This window comes from Pteronotus mesoamericanus, unplaced genomic scaffold, assembly GCF_021234165.1.
Source record: "Pteronotus mesoamericanus isolate MK-2021 breed Mesoamerican mustached bat unplaced genomic scaffold, CSHL_Meso_final scaffold_54, whole genome shotgun sequence".
Lineage (NCBI taxonomy): Eukaryota > Metazoa > Chordata > Mammalia > Chiroptera > Mormoopidae > Pteronotus > Pteronotus mesoamericanus.
Window position 1 is genome coordinate 6,640,483 of NW_026555321.1, and position 19,249 is coordinate 6,659,731.

Here is a 19,249-nt window from a genome sequence, read left to right on the forward strand (position 1 = left end):
TGTTCTTTAAAATATGATTGGTCATTTAAATCAGTAATGAAATGCATTGTGGGATAACATGTAGAAGTAACTTGTATGACAATGAACACAATGACTAGGAGAAGGTTAAATACAATTAGACTGTAAGTTTTCTAAATTATTCGTAAGGTAGTTTAACATTATTTTACTGTCTATAGCTAAAGAAAATTCTTATAAGGCCTGTTTTATTCCCAGCTCACACACACACACACATATGGACAATCTCATACTGACCAAAATCTCTGGCAATCTGCAAGCAGGATCATGCCTCTGGGGCTATGAGAAATGTGTAGGAGTATTGGCTCATAATGTGAGTAGAAGCACCCTTTACAGCAGAGCTTCCTGTTGCTCAGCAGTAAGGAAGGAGAAGCGTATGGAAACATGTAGACACTCAGCCCTCCTAGCTGCCAGGAGGAGTTTGTGCCCTCAGCCGGGAAGAAGCTACCATGTCTTCCAGTGACGATGTTTTATCAGTGTGGAAAACCTCTTTTCTGTCATTTGTTTCCTTAACCTCACTGTCTCCCTCCCTCTGATGGTCTGTTCTTGTTGCGAGGCATGGGCATGCGCGCGCGCGCGCGCGCACACACACACACACACACACGCACACACACACGTATGTATATATGTATAGATTTTATCCTAGGTTGTTTATTGTAAAATAATTTACAAATATCTTGCTGTCTTTATTAATTAAACAATGGACCAATAATTTCTTCTGGCCAGTACACCAGTAGGCTAAAAGCAAAATCAGCTGGCTGAATTTTCCTTCTTTACCTCTTGTCTGAGGATGAAGCTTGATTTTCATTAATTCAGGGCTGCAGCACCGGAGATGATTCCAATCAACTCCTTTGTGCTGACAGCTTGGTGGGTGCGGTTGGAGGTCAAAGTCAATTTGTTGATCATCTCAGAAGCATTCTTGCTGCATTGTCCATAGCCATCATCCTGGCACATCGCTCACTCGTGGTGGACTCCTTCAGAGAATAGCAGAGGATGCTGGCCAGACTGTGTTCCTGGTAATTCTGCAGCACGTCAGCATCGATGTTGTCGTAGATATTCATGCTCTCGGCACTTGTAATGGTATTCAGAGAAAATATGGGCTTTTCTTCTGTCTTGTGGAAGATGACAGACCTGAATCAATTAAAGACAATACATCCTTCATCAAATTCATATCCAGAATTTAGTAATTCCAGGGCAATGACTGATGCATCTCCAAAAGTGGAGGGTTTACTTCCTGTTTCTTTGAATATCACCAGAAACTAGTCAGAATGAGTCCTATGAAGTATACCCCCAATTTTATCACCAATTCCAACAATCTTCTTTCCTGGCTGCTGTGAGCATAGCCACCTTACCTTTCATCTGGTTAGCAACCGAGGCATGGCTAGCACCACAAAGCCCTCTATCTGAGGACACACTAATAAGGAGGTGTTTCTTCTGGTCTTCAGGCACCTTTAACATAAGCCTTTTTATACAGAACCAAAGAATATGTTCCATATACTTGAGGTGGTTTCTGCTTCCTCTCAGCTTGGGTATGTCTTGCTGCTGTTCCCATTTTCACAGACCTGGTAATTTTCTGGATGTTTTTGATTGATGTCCGTCACCTGGTGATACATTTCAAAGTTGCTACATTTTGAACTTGGACCCATTGTGGCTGCATGGCCCAGGCCAAGACCCCATCAACACTCACCCGAGAAAATGTGGTGGTACTGGCCTTGCTGAAGGTTGATCAGACAGGCCTCACCACGCATGATGGCTTATGTTCTGAGTGGAGCATTCTAAGGCGCCCCTGTAGTCTGTTCGGGCCAGCAGGGCCGTGACAACCCGAGGGTGTTCTAGTAACCACACCCTCTAGTAACTACAGCGGTGCTATAGAGGGCTTAGCGACGGCTACAGTGCTTCACCCCAGGCCATCCTGGAAATGCTGTGCGGGCGAGGGCCCTACTTGAACGGTGCGAGTCCTGGTCCAGTTCTTGGTGATTCTCCCTGCTGCCTGAGAGATGGTGATAGAGGCTATCTTGCAGATAAAGTCAGCTTTTAAATGCAAGGAGAAAGCTTGGCATAACTTACTCTGCCCTAGATATTTAAAAAGTAAAGTAAAGTTTCCGAGCTCAGGAATATGCAGGGAGATTATGAAGCACTGGAGAGCTTTCTGAAGGGGGCCAGCCTTCAGGCCAAAGTATCAGAAATGCCAAGCCTGGAGGCAAGTAATAAAAGAACTGTAAGGTTTCTTCTTAAGATTAAGATAGGCTTGTCAATAAAAAGAAATGGAGGAAAGGGAAGCCTAAATGACCAAGATGAGCATCGCAGGGGTGCTCCATCGCTAGCAGATGAATCAGAGGCCATTCAGTCCCAAGTTCTGTGAGGCGGGTGAGGAACAATCAGTGATGGCACTGAAGAAAGATATGGATGAACTGGCCCATTCTCAGGAAAGCAGAAAACTGCTTTCATAAGATACTGCAGGATAAAAAGTGTGAAAATGCAATGAACAGAAAAAAAAAGGTTGAAGACTCTAAAGCAGCAGTTCTGCAGGTTATTGGTGTCAGGACTCTTTTACATTCTTAGAAATTATTGAGGACCCCAAAGGGATGCGGTTTATGGAGGTTACATTTAGTGATATTTACTGTATCTGAAAATAAAATGGAGAAATTTTAAGAATACTATTTATTCATTATTTTATTTATTGTAATAATTAATAATATAGTTATTTATTATAAACTCCTAACATTAAAAATAAATTACAAATTTTAATGAAAAATTACCAGATTTTCCTCAGCTCACGCCTACAAGTTAGTGAGAAGACTGGGATTATTTTATAGATTTGTAAATTTTTAAAAGATCTGACTTAATAGAAGATAGCTGGATTCTTATATCTTCTACATTAAATATGTTGCAGTATGTTGCTATAATTCAGATATATGAAGAAAATCTGTCTTACACAAATATGTAATTCGAAAAGGGGGAAGTATGTCAACAGCCTTTTTTAGATAATTGTGGATGTTATTTGTTACTATGCTAAAACTTGACCATTGTTTATTAAAGGGTAGTTACAATGTGGAATCTCACATCATATCAATAAAATTTCCATACTCTGTTACATTAAAATTCATCAGTCTTGCTTGCACTTTATATAGATTTTTCACCTATGCGTGATTTTGTAACATGATGTATTTATTGGTCACTTGAAAAATACTGGTTTACTAATTATTCAGATCTTGCAAATGTTGACATATTTCATTATAAAATATAAAAATATAATAAGGCCACTGATTTAATCAGAAAAAGCTTTAACTGTTGAGAAGATATCAAGCTCATGACAACAGACACAATTTTTCCCATATCCTAATATTCATGCAACAATTTGAATTTTATCATTGGCAAAAATACTGTCATTTGTGTTCCTCGAAATGACAGGCTTAGTTTGCTTGTTTTCAAAAAATTGTCTACCAAATACCTAAGTCTGTACAGTTCATCAGTTCTTCTTTCAAGTAAATACAGTGCTCAGTGGAAAGAGTGGCTAGTTCAGCTTGCAACTCAACAAATTGGATACAAGCTTTCCGCTTAGATAATCATCATAGCCCAGCATGAAGCTGAAGTGTTTTATGTGTACCTTCCGTTTTGTTGTTCAAGATACTAGAATGACATATATCAAAAGTCAAGTGTTTGTAAAAATTGGACACCACTTAGAGTTTTGAGGAAATTAATTGATGACGTCAAGGAAATGCTTCCTTATAAATCCTTGAAGAAGAAAGTAACCAACTATATATTTAAGTAGCTGGAAAACAAAAGCAACAATCACTAACTGATTATATAGCACAATTCTACAAACAAACAAACATGCATTAATGGAATTAGAAAATGTAAAGATTAAAAAAAAAGAAGAAGAAAATGTAAAGATTAAGTGAAGTTCAAAAGCTTCAGCATATACTAAAGATGCTGAGCTGTGTCAAAACAAGAATAAGAAACCTCCCAGAAAATTTTCCTGTAGAGGAAGAAGTATAATTGTTGAGGAAAAAGTTTCAAAGCAGATAAAAACATAAACCAGTCCATGAAGAGCTGGGTGCCAAAACAAAACAAAACACCAAACCAAACCAAAAAAACCCAGCCTGAGCTCTAGGAGAAGAAATGGAAGGACTTACTATTTGTCCTTTGAAAAGCCAGCTTATTGCTCTCAATTACAGAAGATTTATGTACAAGACCAAAATTAACTGCAGGGACATGTAAAATTTGAGATTTTAGGAAGGGATCCTGAAGGCCTCGAAGACCCAAGTGCATCATTTAGCCGAGGCTGTAGAGAACCAGGGAATCTTCTGGATCAGTGGATCATCAAGAGAGGAGATATGTCCAGCCTGGATGCTGCAGATATTCAGGACTCAATGTTGCCCAGCATCACGAGATGTGACCAGATGTCACCTCCATGGCATCTAGAGCCTGGGATGATAGAGTGTCCACTTGGCCATCTGTATCCTGGTCCATCTCTTCTTTCACATGTTCCAGAGTTTCCATTTCTGCCTCAGACACTGGTTATCTTTACATACCAGCAAGATTCATAATTTTTAATGGGCCTTCTTTTGAGGGAGCAATTGGTCCACATCTTTAAAAAATGGGGTCAGGTGCGACTCATCCTGAAGATGTTTTTGGCAATCTAGGTCCTCCTGATTCATCTCTGCCACCTGAAAGGGAAGTTGGTGCAGCTTTTTTACCTCATCCACATCATCCAGTTGAAGAGTCCCATGCTGGGAATGGACCCGTAGGGTTTGCTATAAGAGAACTCCATCTATATCCCTCTCCTCCAAGAAACCTTTATGCATGCCTGAGATCACATCCCACAAAGGACTCTCCTGGCCCTGCATCCGCCATTAGTGCCAAGGAACATCAATACACCAAGGGGGTTGCTTTGTGACTCTTGCCCAAGAGCTACTGCCAAGGCGTGAGGTTCCCAAGGCTGAGTCAGCTTTCAGAGAGCCTCCTTCTGAAGGTCTGAACCAGGGCCATCATGTTAATAATGTTTCTGTCACTCTTCTAAAGACATTTTGAATTCTTTTAAATGTAACAGCTGTTGTTTAAGTGATTGCACATTTGTTCCAATTGAAGCTTGATTGAATTATAATTCTTAGGGTAGTATTTTATAAGTAGTGTAGTCACTTTATAAATTAGAATCTTATGAATGAATTATTTCTATTCTATTGTACTCTCTAGGTAGTAGGAGGTTTGTATTTTGATTTGATTAACTGGTCTACCATAACATGAGCTATAATAGGCATTTTGCATGAGCTACTACACACATTTAAAACTTTAAAGGCTGTTTTTCTCTGCTAAGCACTAGGTTTTCTATTATGGTATTGAGAACATTGGGAAAGTTGTTTGAAGTTTACTGGAATAAATTTTATTGGTTTTAAAAAGTAGTAAATAAGTGAATAAAGTGGTGTTCCAGAATACCTTTTTGTTTCAGAGCTGCTGCTGGGGGGAAAGAGTGTTATCAGGAGTCTGTGCACCTAAAAAGAGTTGCCAGATGGCCCGCATGATCCTTCACAAAGGGAGATCCAAAGAACTAATTCTGCTCCACAGAGCCTATGGCTCTCGCCTAATCTAAATGTATTGGAAGGAGGAGGATTTAGGGGATATTACTAGTGAGACTCTCTTTAGGGAGAGCTGGAAGAGGGCTTTGGTTTCTCCCCATTCCCATCCCCCAACTTAAGCAAAGTGAAGGGATCCTCAGTAGAACTCCTGGAGGCATGTGGCATGTTGGAGAATGCAGAGGCGGGTGCTTGGTTGACACCTAGGTATATATAAAGGTGAGAGGCTAGTTATAGCTTCCCTAAGTCAGAGCAAGAGTGCTTCTGCTGTGAGTGGGACAATGGCGGTCCTTGGAAGGTGATTGGCCTTGGGTTGCATTTGAAAGATCTGTTCAAATGGTCTGCCCATGCCAAAGTGCTAACCCCAAACCAAGAGTCTGTTCTTAACTGGAACAGGATAGGGAGGCCACCAAGTGAGGAGTTCCCTCCAAGAAAAGGGCTGAAGAGAAAGGACTACTCATATTCAGGCATCTGCGACAGGCAGAGGGCTCTGCCTCCACATTTACATCAGCCAAGTAGGACTTTTCACCCACTTTACCCCTGCTCTCTTCTCCTGCCCCCATCCTGAGCAGGGAAGTGGGGAAGAAAGTAAAACAAAAATGAGAAAAAGCTATCCCCTTATCCCCTGCCCTCTACTACATCCCAATATTCATTGTGGATTTCTAAGCTCAGATCAGACTAGACCAGGAGTTTCAAACTAAATGAGAATGAAGTTTTTATTTAGATTTTATTAAGCATTTTAATACCCCAAATAAGACTGTTACTTATTTTTAATACCTTAAAGTGATTAAAAGGCTATAGAATCTGCTTCAAATATCCAACTGAGGGAAAAGTTAAGAAAAGAAAGATATTTCAATATTTTACTACCAACTGGTTTGGATTGTTATAATGATAATTATCTTTGAGCATGGACCTTTGTTCTTCATTGGATCCATTTTTTTTAAAGATAAATGTCCATATGTGGAAAAATTGATCAAAGGTTATGAACATCATTGTGACTTCAGATAGTAATGTTAAACTGACAACCCATATGTTTACCAACTGCCACTGGCAACATAGGAAAAAATCAATTTCATGCCAGGTTTCACTGTACCATTGTTACCTTGAGAGACGTTGTCCCAAGTCAGGGTCACAATAATACAGTGTAAAAAGTAGAACAGTACTCAGAACACCTAGTTTTCTCTTTGCACCTATGAGTATATTGTTAGGGAAAAATATGCAAGTATTTATACCAATTTTTTTCAAAAACAAAAAATGTGATTATACAGTACATATTTGGATTCACAGTATTGTCTCTTCCCATATCAGTACACAAAATGCTGCCCTATTCTGCTAAAGGATATCCCAATTTCTTTTAACAAAAACAATAATATACCTTAAAAATCAACCTTAGTGAAAAATCACATTAAATTTCTCATGATTAATTGATCAATTGATTTCGCAGACACTGTAGTCTTTTTTCCTTCCTTCCTCTTCTCTTTCTTTATGTTGCATCCTGCATTGTGCATTATTTTCAGGGTACCGTGTCGTGTTAGGTAGCATTTACTTATTTAGTATATAGATACTGTATATACAGGCATGAATGAACTAAACATAGCATCTGCCCTCTTGAGTTTGCATCTCAGTGGAGTTGTTTTTCACTTTCTACTTCGTCTTCTAAGGGTAAGGTTAATACTTAAACCCTAAATACACATCATATTCTATATAGTTTTCTAGAAGTTTGGTCACTAGAACTGATCTTCCTAATGGCGAAGGCAAAGTGGGAAATTTAATCAAATTCTTAAGTTATGGTTCCTGAGGAAATGAAAAGTTATTGAAAGTTCTGGGTATGAGGAGAGTTTTTCCTATTGGTCTTCATTGAAAAGATACCTTAATATGTAGAGAGAGAATGTTCTTAACACTCATTTGCACAAACTGAATTTTACAGTACTGTTTTCTATTATGTTCTTAAATATAAGTCAATGATCTAATGCTAAATGTAATTCAGAAAAATAAGTTCTCTAAGGCATACAAAGCTTGTGGACCAGGCATACAGCTTTCTGACTTAATCCAATTGCATAATTTGGAGGGTCTGGAGTCTAGACTCCAGACACTAGAAGAAAATATGGACCACATTTTGTTTTCTGGAATCCTCCATTAAAATCTTGTGAAATCGAACTTTCATGAAGAACAAGGGAGCAGGGAGTTTGAGAGAATTCTTCACGAAGAGTGTAGATATTTGATGTCACTAATTTATATGGCAAATATGGATACTTTAGTAGGCTCTGCAATGCGCCAAACATGGTGCTAGAAACTGGTATAGATTGCCTGTGGTCAGTAACAAAGGAAAACAAGATTTGTACATAAACCATTGTAAAATACCAAACATCAAGGTCCATAAAGAGTCCAAATACAGTTCATGCATTAACTCACTTAACAAATACTTACTGAGTCCTTAGAATTTGCTAGGTACTGTGTATGCTAAGTGTTGGAGACACAAGTTACCTACTACCAAAATTTTAGAAAATGAGAAGTACTATTTATAAAAGCACCAAAAGTATTAAATGCTTATTAGTAAATCTAAAGAAAGACATGAAAGATTTTTACAAACATAGAAGAGAGAAAGAAAAAAAGACCTAAGTAAGTGGAAAGATGTACTATGATCATGGACTTAAAGACACAATATTGTGAAGATGTCAGTAGTCACCAAATTAATCTGTAAATTTTTTGCCTTCCCAATCAAAATTACTTCAGTTCCAAATACATCAAGTTATATATATTAAATATATACAGCTGTTTGTATGTAAATTAGAAACTGTTTGTGAAAATTGATAGGTCAATTCTAAAATTTGTATGGAAGTGTAAGAGATTTAGGAGAGCTTCAGTAAGCAGATTGAGCCCCAAAGATATCCACACCTAATCTCTGGAAGCTATGAATATATATTACATGGCAAGGGGACTTTGTAGATGTGATTAAGACTATGAATTTTAAATAGGAAGGTTGTCCTGGATTATCTGGTTGGGCCCGATCAAATCACATGAGCCCCAAAAAACAGAGAACTTTCTTTGGCTGGAGGCAGAAAAGAGACAGCCAGAAAATGAGAGAATCTGAAGTGCAAGGAAGATTCAATGTGCCTTTGCTGGTTTGAAGGTGGATGGGGAAATGTGGCGAGGAATGCGACAGAGGCTCTCACCTGACAGCCAGCAAGGACGCAGAAACTGCAGCCTTCTAGCTCCAAAGCCCTGAATTCAGCCAACAACCGGGATAAACTTGAAAGAAGAGTCTCCCTGAGAAGCTCCAAATAAAATCCCAGGCCAGATGATGTCTTGGTTTTGGCTTTGTGAGACCCAGAGCAAAGGAGCTAGTTGAACCCATCCAGAACTCTGATCTACAGAAATCTATTGTGAGACAATACAGTTGGGTGGTTTTAAGCTACTAAGTTTGTGGTAAATTATTATGGCAGCACTAGAAAACTAATATGATACTAAAGGCAATTTTCAGAACAAAACTAGAGGACTTACACTCTAGAAATTAAAGTTCTACCTTTCTAAAATCCACCCTTTAAAGCGATGAAGCTTCATGAAGGAGGTGGTACTGCATTTATCACAAACTGTCAGGCGTCATGTTAGGTACTTGCTCATCAGGGCACTTCACAGCTCGGTTTCTTACTATGTCCTCTATGGCCACCACTCATTTCCACCTTGCCAATGTCATTGTTCCACATAGAATGCCTTTCTTTCTTCCCTTGTCCTACCTAAATTCCACTAGTAATTCCAGGTTACATGTTATGAAACATATCAAGAACAACAACAAAGAGAAATTTCCTTGAATATTTCAAATAACATTGATCACCTTTTTTTCTTGGACTTTTGTATTCATAGTTAGCATCCCATAGTTTAACACTTAATTACCTGTTTCATGGGTGTTAATGTAATCAATCGATTTTTGGTATCTTCTCTGTCCATACCCTTATTTCTAAGAACTGTCCCTCTCTATAGTTCCAGGTGAAAAAATGACTTTTGAGTCCATGTTTGTGCCATATGACCCTTTTCCTCTCTGACCACAACTGATTGGACTGGGATGGACCTCAGGCCCAGGAGGCCCAGGATCTGGGCTAATTTGATTCTCCAGGGAATTTGAGCTCAACATCACAGAGACAGGGTGTGGTGGTCTATAACTTCATGGCCTCTAGTGTACCTCACCTCCCAAATACCTATGTGTAGTTCTTTCCCTTTGAATCTTAGCTTTAACCAAAAGAATGCAGCAGAAGTGATACTGTCCAGTTTTACTACAATGGCTATGTGTTCATGTTTATAATCACAGAAGACACTAAAATGTAAAATGGAGCTGATGGCAACATAGGGTTGATATGAGAATTAAATGAGTCTATGTTCATGAAGTAAGTGTCTTGCTTGGTGCTTGCTACATGTCTGATACTCAGTAGGGGCACAAAAATGTGAGTTGCATTTCCTATGAAAAGACTTAGAGACTGATAGGTTTTCTGAATTGTTCTTCAAGTTGTGATGATTATTGAATACCCAGTTCCTTTAGATTAAATAAGGTATGTATACAATGGTTGATAAGGAATTGGATGGAGTCTATGTTCCCAGAAAAAATGGAAAAAAAAAAAAAAAGACACATAGGATCAAGTCAGAGCCTGGCCTATATGAGCATGATGAAGCAAATGAACTAACCAGTTTATAGTTCCTAGGTCAACCCATATTAAACTTCAAAGGCTGTTCACAGAAGATTTTTTGTGTTCCCTGCCACCAAGTGATGGAACAAGGTCTTGCCTTTCTCAAGTGCTAACCCTGGAACCAAGGGGACAAACTGTGTTGTGAGAGTTAAGAGACCTCAATATGAAGAGCTTGGAGCATAGGACTGACCCAAAGTGAGGCCTGAATTAATATAAACCATTATTTTTCCCATTGTACACTGAATAGCTCCTCTAAAATGTCCCATAGAAGCACTTAGACTCCATGTGCTCCAAGTATATTTGTTATCTAATCATCCACCTATTCTACAGATTTTCAAAGTGAGAGATTATCTTCAGTTCCTGCCCATTTTTCACCTACAATTACATTAGACACCAAGAATATTCTTCTAATATGTTTCAAACCAACTACCTTCTCTTAGGCCAACTGTCCAAGTCTATCCTCTGGGTCTGCTGTTATATGAAACAGTATGGTAAAACTATCTTTTCCCCATAGCCTTGGTCACGTTGAATAGACATTGACTTACTGGTACACTTCCTATACTACGCAGCAAGCTCCCCAAAGCCTACTAGCTTATCTTGTTCCTTTTAAAGAAAACCAGCACACTGTTTATCCTTAATCATCAGTAAATAACTCCTCAGAAAATAATGCTAGCAAATAAAGGCTCTGTAGCAGATACTGCAGGGAACTGGCCCAGCCTCCATTTTCAACTTCATTATCCCCTGCCTACCTCTATTGTTGAAGCTATAAAAGCAAAAAACTCAATTTCTCAGCCTTTCTTGCAACTAGGTATGACCTTGTGACACAGTTGTATCCCATGAGGCAAAAGCACACAGTCATTGGTGCCAACTCTTTCCTTTCTGATTTCTTCCTAAATGTTGTGGACTGAGTGTCTTCCCCAAAGTTCGTATTTTGAAACTCTAAACCTCAATGTGATGTTCTTAGGAAGTGAGGCCTTTGGGAGGTAATTAGGTTAGATGAGGTCATGAAGGTGGTATCATCTTGATAGAATTAATACCCTTTTAAGAAGAGACATCAGAGTGCCCTCTCTGTCTCTTTCTCCCATATGAGGGCATAGCTATAAGAGGGCTCTCTCTAATCAGCCAACACCTTTTATCAGCTAGTGTGTTCATACTCACCCCCATTCCCACCCACCAATGTTGCAGTTAATAGTTTATTTGAGCAACCTTTGCTAGAGAATTGTACTTGGCTGAAGAGAGTTATGTGCCCAGGAGATGCTTAGAAGTATCAATCAAGAAAAGAAAGGGACAGTGGCAGATTATGGACTAAGTGTCTGAGTTGGCTTCTTTCTGTTTTCTTTTTAATCTCAGGGTCATGGTCAGAGATAGGAATTTATGTGGGAGGCTCTGTTTTGTTAATTACAGGCAATTGAATCTCATTAGCAAGCCAGGCTGTAGAATCATACCATACACTTAAATGAGGGACTTACTGAATACAAGTGGGACATTTTTTGGTTGAAAAAGAGAAATAAATAAATTATTATATATTCAAAGAAAATAAGGTCTATGTCCATAACACTTTGTTTTAAGGGATCAAGTTTGCTCAAGAAATGAAGGAAATTATTTAAATCCTGCATTGATCTTATATCAAAATAGGAGCAAGTAAGAGAATCAAAGGAAGAAAAAAAGGAAGACAACTGGTTAAGGTGGAAAAGGAAGAAATTTCTTTAGCAGAATGATTGAGATCTTAACATATAATCTAGGGAGATATGAAATGGGAAATGGTATCTTGGAAACCAGATTAGACATATCTAAGAGTAGGAAGGAGGCACATATCCCACTAACTACCCCTTAATAAAACTACTCTGAGATCAGAAAAAGCACTTGATCTCAGGGAGGAGATGTACATAATCCTGTGGGGTTCCTGAATATAGGAAATGATTGAGGGATATTTATATAAACTGCAGCTAGATATTCCCTAATAAGAACAATTGGGTAAGTACCCCTTACGGACTGAGACAGCCTTGCATAATATTTGGACAGATGAGGAGGCCTTAGAAGCCAGGATAAAATTCTCAAGGCATTGAGTCATGGATTGGCAGGTGGTATAATGATCATAGATGGGGAGGCAGGCATTGCCTGTACCCTGGGGGAACATACCAGAAAAATTTATGGAACTGGGATCCTCTCAAGGGAAGACACAGGGCAAATAAGAACTATTCCAAGGGAGCCAGCAACATAAAAATAAACGAGGTCAGTCCTGAGTTGGCTATTGATCCGATGAGGTCATGCTCCCTGAGTGGGATTGAACAGCTCAGGAAAGTGAAGATAGACAAGGCTTGTTTCAAAATTGTGTGCTTTGGAAAACTGTTCACTCCTTAACTTGGTATTAGATACTCTGGGGAACCCTGAAAAACAAACTCTAGAGGAGTACATGCAAAAGACAAATGTCTGCGCCAGAAAAACAATATGAAAGCAAACAGAACGAAAGAGCTAAGCCAGCAAGCAGTTCCATCCTCCCAGTGGGTAAGGCTAGAGGTCTCTTTAACAAGCAGGATAAACTGCTGACATTTCAGCAGAGGCTCCTTATGGGAACAGAGGATGTGGAACATGGGAGGCCCATCACCCATGCAGAAAACTGATGCAAGGGAAGGAAATGTTAAAGACCTGAAACTTACCAAAGCAGAAGAAAGACAGTATCTCCATGAGTACACAAAATGAAACATTTTAAATAGTTTAAAAATATTGATATCTTACTTATTTTGAGGACGTTCGTGCTTAATGTGATGGAGCAGCACACAAGCCTGGATTCCGATTCCAGTTTCCATTTAGTAATTCTGTGCTTTTACATGACTACTGAAATTCTCTGGGACATTTTTCTTATTTTCATAATGATGGAACTATCACCGACCTCACAGGGAGGTTGTGAGAATTAAATGAAATGACATATATAAAGCACCCAAACTGTTTGGCACATTATGGCTGCTCTATAAATGGTAGTTCTCTTTCCCCCTTAAACTGTTGCTCTGCTACAAGACAAAAAGCAAAGCATTTCATATGCATCCAATAGAGAAATCCTTGCTTGGAAAGCTTTGCTCTAATGGTTTCAAATATATTCATTCATTCATTCAATATTGTCTTAATTGTAACCTTTTCTTTTTTTTTGCTATTAAGAACAATGCTGAAATAAATGTCCTTTGTATATGTCTTTGTGCACGTACATGCTTAAATCTATAAGGTAAATTCTTATAGGTTCATTCACCTTTAGTTTAATTTGACCTATTTAATATATAAAGTCCTGTGTGCATAAATACTTATATATACAGGATAATTTCCTACAAGTTTATTCATTTATTTCAAATTTAATTTTAATTCATGTTGCATATACAAGCCTCCTTAAAAGCTTTTGGTAACATTTTGAGTTTAAAAAAAATAAGTAAAATGGGTAAAAAGAATAGGATCAATAAAGTAAGTTCCTAATTACATGAGGTCTGTCCAGAAAGTATTCATCCATGACATTTATCGAAAAAGGTACAGATAAAAGAAACATTGTACTTGGGACAATGAAATCTCAGTCCCCTTCAAAGTAGGCACCTTGGGACTTCACACAGTTCTCTCAGCATCTCTTCCACTCTTTCAAACACTCTGCAAAGTTCTTTATTGGAATTGCCTTGTCGTATTTTCCTGAATCTCATTGATGGTCTGAAATCTCTTCCCCTTCAAAGGTGATTTTAGTTTTGGGAAAATACAGAAGTTGCAGGGCACCAAATCTGGGCTGTAGAGGGGCTAAGTCATCTGGGTCATCCAAAAATTTTTGCATGAGATGTGATGCATGAGCAGGTACGTTATTGTGATGAAGCTGCTAATCACCAGTTGCCCACAGCTGTGTCCTTCTGAATCCTCTGAATAGATCCTGTGGAGGAATGTTCAAGCTTAATACAAAATTTGATGCTCTACTTACTCAGTCATTTTGAATGTGACAGCAACACAGTACACATCCTCAACAGTGTCTACCAACCCCACTGACTAGTACAGTGAAGTCATCATTGTTCACACATGTGCATTACAGTTCACTCTCTTTGTGAGGTTACGTCAATGTCATGCAAACTGTTCTGATTATATTAATAATGGCTGGACTTTTTCCAGACAGACCTAGTATATATAATGATTTCTTACCTCCACATTTGCTGTACTGTATTTACCTACTTTGCCTGTTTCCAATAGAGTTGTCATAGCAACTTTAACAAAGTTACCAAAGAAAAGATCTAAACCTGATAAAGTGTTTATAATACTTTAAACCAATAAAGCAAGTGTCTAGGTGTCTTCCCTTTACCCCTGTAGGTTTATTCTCCATGTTTTGTGCGTTTCTCTGTGGCCTGGGAGGCTGAGCCATGTAGTCTATATCAGAGGTTGACACACTATGGCCTGCAAGCCAAATCTGCTAACCTCCATTTGTTTAAATATTGTCTGTGGCTGTTTTTATGCAACACTTGTAGGTGTGAGTATTTGTGACAGAGACCATATGGCTCACAAAACCTAAACTCTTTGTTATCTGGCTCTTTGCAGAAAACCTCCACAAAGAGATTTGCCAATCTCTGGCCCATACCACTGGCTCATTTGAACTCATAGTTCAAGTTGCGTTGAGCCATTGGAGAGCCTGTCAGGAGCCTGAAGGAAAGGAGGAGAGAGCAGCTGGGGACTTGATTTCTTTGTCTCCCTGTGTGGTTGCCACAGGACGGCTCTGTGTCTGGACTGAGAATCTCAGGTCCTCTCAGGGCCTCTCTCCAGTCAGCCCTCTCTGTCTTGGGTTCCAGTATTCTTACCCCATCCAACCCCTCAGGCCCAGGATAACACCTTCTTGCTGTCATTAGCTCTGGGGCCTGGTAGTATCCTTCCTGGTTTCCTGAAACTTTGTCTATACCTGTGCAAAATGCCCTTTATTAAACTCTCCTTAATTTATCTTAATATAAGGATTACTTCTGCTCGTCTTGTGCCTCTGACCAATATAGTAAATGACAATACTCTCTCTATATATATTCTGTGATCCTAATTTTATGGAAAAAAGAAGACACTGAAAATAATTTCACAAAAAAGGTACTAGTGGCTTTCTGTACATAGTAAGATTATCAGTGACTTTTATTTTTCTTGTTTTCATTGAATCTATATGATGAAGATACACTACTTTTATGCTATGGAAAAAGCTAAATAAATGACATAATAAAGAAAAAATAGCTTAGAGTCTTTGACCTTGTAGTTAATTGGGCCATACCTAGCTATATCCTAAAGCTCAGTAGAGATGTTGCCTTTCCTGGAAAGCAGTATACAGAAGGAGAGCATACTGCCTTTGGAATCATCAAGCATGCTCTATCCCTCAGAGTTGCATTATGGAAATGGACAGAAGACTCAGATACACACATTCATAGGCATGTGCCTACTCTTGGGCATCACACAAATACACAGACACCCAGAACTGCAAAGTTGTGTCAGCTCAATAGCTAATATGCACAATATGATGCATAATCAGTAAAACTGCCCAGTGGCAGTGCTACTGTTTCCTTGGGCCCAGGGTTCTTGCATGCTCAGCCAATGCTCTCCGCAGTGTGCTACCACACTGAATAGCTGGGCCGTGAAGGTCTTACAGTGTTGTCTCTGTGCTATTTCAGATTCAGCTGTCTTCTAAGACTCTTCGGACTCTTGTTTGTTTGAATTTGGGCCATCAGCCCAGACTGTTAGACTCTCCCTTCTCTCCTGTCCAGTTCTGCTTGGGGGTAGTGGTGGCCAAGGCCACCCTGACCCATCCCTATCTCATCCCTATCCCAACAGTCTTCCTTAACTTTAAGCCCCTAGAAGCAGTTGTTGGGTTCTATTTCTTTTTCTTTCCAGAAGACCTAATGTTCATGCAAATTGACCTCTGGAACCAGATCTAAATAAAAAGAAGCCTACATTTGTCAGGCCACAAAAAGCTCCATTACAACCCTTTTGCACGTTGATGATTTCTGTAAAGTATTGAACTAGAAAGCTGAGCTTCCCAGTGTTGAAGTGATTAATTAAAATAAGCCAAAATGAAAGCAGTAGTCTTGCCTTTAATCACTTACTGTGACAGTACAAGCAGGAGACTAAACAGAAAAAAAGCACCAGATCTTCCTTGTTTCATTTTTTGGAATAGTGTCACCCGGTTAGTTGGGTGAATTAACACAGATTTGGGGATCATCTCACTACTGGGGGACCCTAAATAAAAATCTTCTGCTGGTTTATGAACCTAGGGGCTGGAGGAGGTGGGCAGAGAAGAGAGGGAAGGATTAGGATTAGAAAAATATTGACTATTGAGTCAGAAAATTTTCTTCAAGACTCACTAGATAAGGTGATCATAGCAGCGGTGACTGAGAAGGGCCTTGGTCAAGGGCTACCCCATAAGAAGGGTTCTGTATGTAGGTGCCTGGGTGAGAAATGCAGGTATGTGCACAGCTGACCCCTGCAGCTAGTGGGGAGAATGGTCCACCCACCGCCCGCCCTTCCAGCCCTGCCAGGAAAAGCCTCTTTAATTGTCTGTGGTCAGACCTGAAAGATCACGTGTAGGATTTTGGCCTGGAGCTGGACTCCTCAATGTCTACTGGCCTGCACTAGAAAACTAGGGAAGAACATTCCAGTGACTGCCGTCTCTACAAACAAGGTCACTCCAAGGTATCTTGTTAATGCCTCTCTCCATCCTGGAAGCAGCTCTTGAGGAAAGAATTCAAGTGCAAGTAGTTAATTTGGGACATGAAGGAAAACACCAGTAGGGGAGGGGAAAGTTGACAATGGTAAGGCACCGGGCTAAGTGGTTATTCTGTGTCACGTCATTGTTATTTCCATTTGACAGAAGAGGAAACTAAAATTTAAGGAGGAGAAGGAGCTATTCCAAGGCCCATTGGCAGTGGAGCAGTGGAGTCTTTTCTGATGGCAAAGGCCATTCTATGACTGTTGCACACAGTAATTTCTTTCTCAGATAGAATATCAAAGGGAACATATAAATGAAAAGCTATAGTAAGTGTAACAAACTTTTTTCTAATTTAATGTTTTGGTAGGAAGTTAATTCTCATTTTATCTCATTTTTTTCAAAACAAATGCATTTTTTATGCTTTTCACAGTGGCGCTGGGAAGCTCATAACTGCTAAGTACGAGCTCTGGAGTATGTAACCTCCCCAGGAGAATGCATTTTGCTAAAAGCTTGGACAGCAGAAAGAAAAAAAAATGATAAAAGAACCATGTTGGGCATATAAAATGCTGATGACAGAGGACCAGAGGCAAAAGGAAATGGAAAGAAAGTGAGGTAAAGAAATAGGAGAGAAATTAAGGCACTGAGAATACTCATGCATGTCCCCATGGAAAGCCAAATGCTTTGGATTTCTAAAACAGAATATAACTACAAAAAGTGCTGAGTCATAAGGGGACCTTCTGTCTAGGAACCAGTTTGAACAGAGGCAGGACAGCCTGAAAAATGAGTGAAGTGCCCTAATAGGGGACGTGACAGCATCGCGCTTGTGCTCTGCTCTTCTGTCCTATATGGATAAGAGCTTAACCTGGGTGGGAGAGTAGGTGAAATATCACCTAAGGCTGTTTCAGCTTAATTAGCTATGATTCCCTGTAACTTGATATTTTCAACTTTTGGTTAAGAACTTCTTTATTCCCTCCCTTCCCTCCCCCAGTTATGTTTCCATTTCTCCTTCCTCGATTCTATCTTTCCCCTCCCCCACTTTCTCATATACTTTCTGAGGGTATGGACTCCTCTGCTCATTGTATATTTCCCATTGTTTCAAGTTCTAAATTATACATATATTTTGCTTTTAATAACTTCCTGTCGAGTGATTGAGGTTTGACTGCTCAGAGCCATTTATGCTTCCTGCTGTTTGTGCAGCTTTCCTACTAACATAGAAGACAAATTTCAGCAAAGTGTTGAGAGGAGAAATTTAATTTAGCAAATATTTATTCACTGCTGGCTACATGCAAGCTCTGACAGAGGCTTCAAGAAACTCCCGGTCTAGTAGGTGGGGTAAAATGCAGCCCTGAATGATCATTACACTTAGGAAAGCAGCAAAACCAAGATGTAAAACAAATGAAAAAGGCAATGAGAAAATAGAATTTTATTTTTCTAAAAGATCAAGCAGTGAAATAGTCATGCTTCACTTTTATTCAAACTTACAACTTATGCCTATTACTGATATTTTATATATATTTAACCTTGGGAGAACATTATAACCTTTTCAGAGTTTAGGACATTTAGAAATCCTTATCTGGCCATGGTTATAAGACACAGGGGTTCCTGTGATAGTACTCATCTTAACTGAAAGCACCTTACAATTTGTGTTACTCATTTCAGCACAGTTTTGTGAGAGAGGAAATGCAGGTGGTACTTCTATTTCATAGATAATGAAGTTGAGTGTTAGGTTAAATACTTCCTAGTAGCTAGTGAAGACTATGCAGCTTTTAAAGGTCAGACCCTAAGGGAAAGACCAACTGTGGTTTAAGGGAAAGTCTAAATGCATTTGAAAGGCATCACAGAAGAGCAGGGTGTGTTGGAGGAACACAGTTTTAAGGAACAGTCAAGGTTTCAAAAGGGGAAGATGGCAAAAAGGTCTTGTCAGGTAGGCTCAATCACATTGGCAAAGACAATTAGGCAGGAAGTTAGAGGGCTTTTTCAGGGCACAGCATCAGAGATAAGTAAAAATGCAGAGAAAATTCAAGAGCAGGAACTAGCAAATCATTACCACCACACATTTTGAAGTTAGAGTCTTCTGTAAATCCCTATTAATGATTCTGAAAACATTAAAAGAAAATCATACCATACTATAATAATAGTAAAAGAAGCCCCTGGATCCACTGAAAGCTTGTTTTTGTTTAATGGGATCACACTGAATGAATGGAGCATTGAGACAAGACCTAGAATCAGATCAATTCCCTTGGCCTTTCCCAGTAAGTCAAAATCAAGTACTCTGGTAATCCCATAAATAAGCTTAGAAATAAGCCAAT

The 19,249-nt window shown here is 39.2% G+C and overlaps 1 pseudogene; it reads right to left on the reverse strand.

Annotated features, from left to right (window-relative positions):
- Positions 1–822: 822 nt before the first annotated feature.
- LOC129061086 (ATP synthase subunit gamma, mitochondrial-like) overlaps positions 823–19,249 on the reverse strand; it is a 56,902-nt pseudogene continuing 38,475 nt past the window's right edge.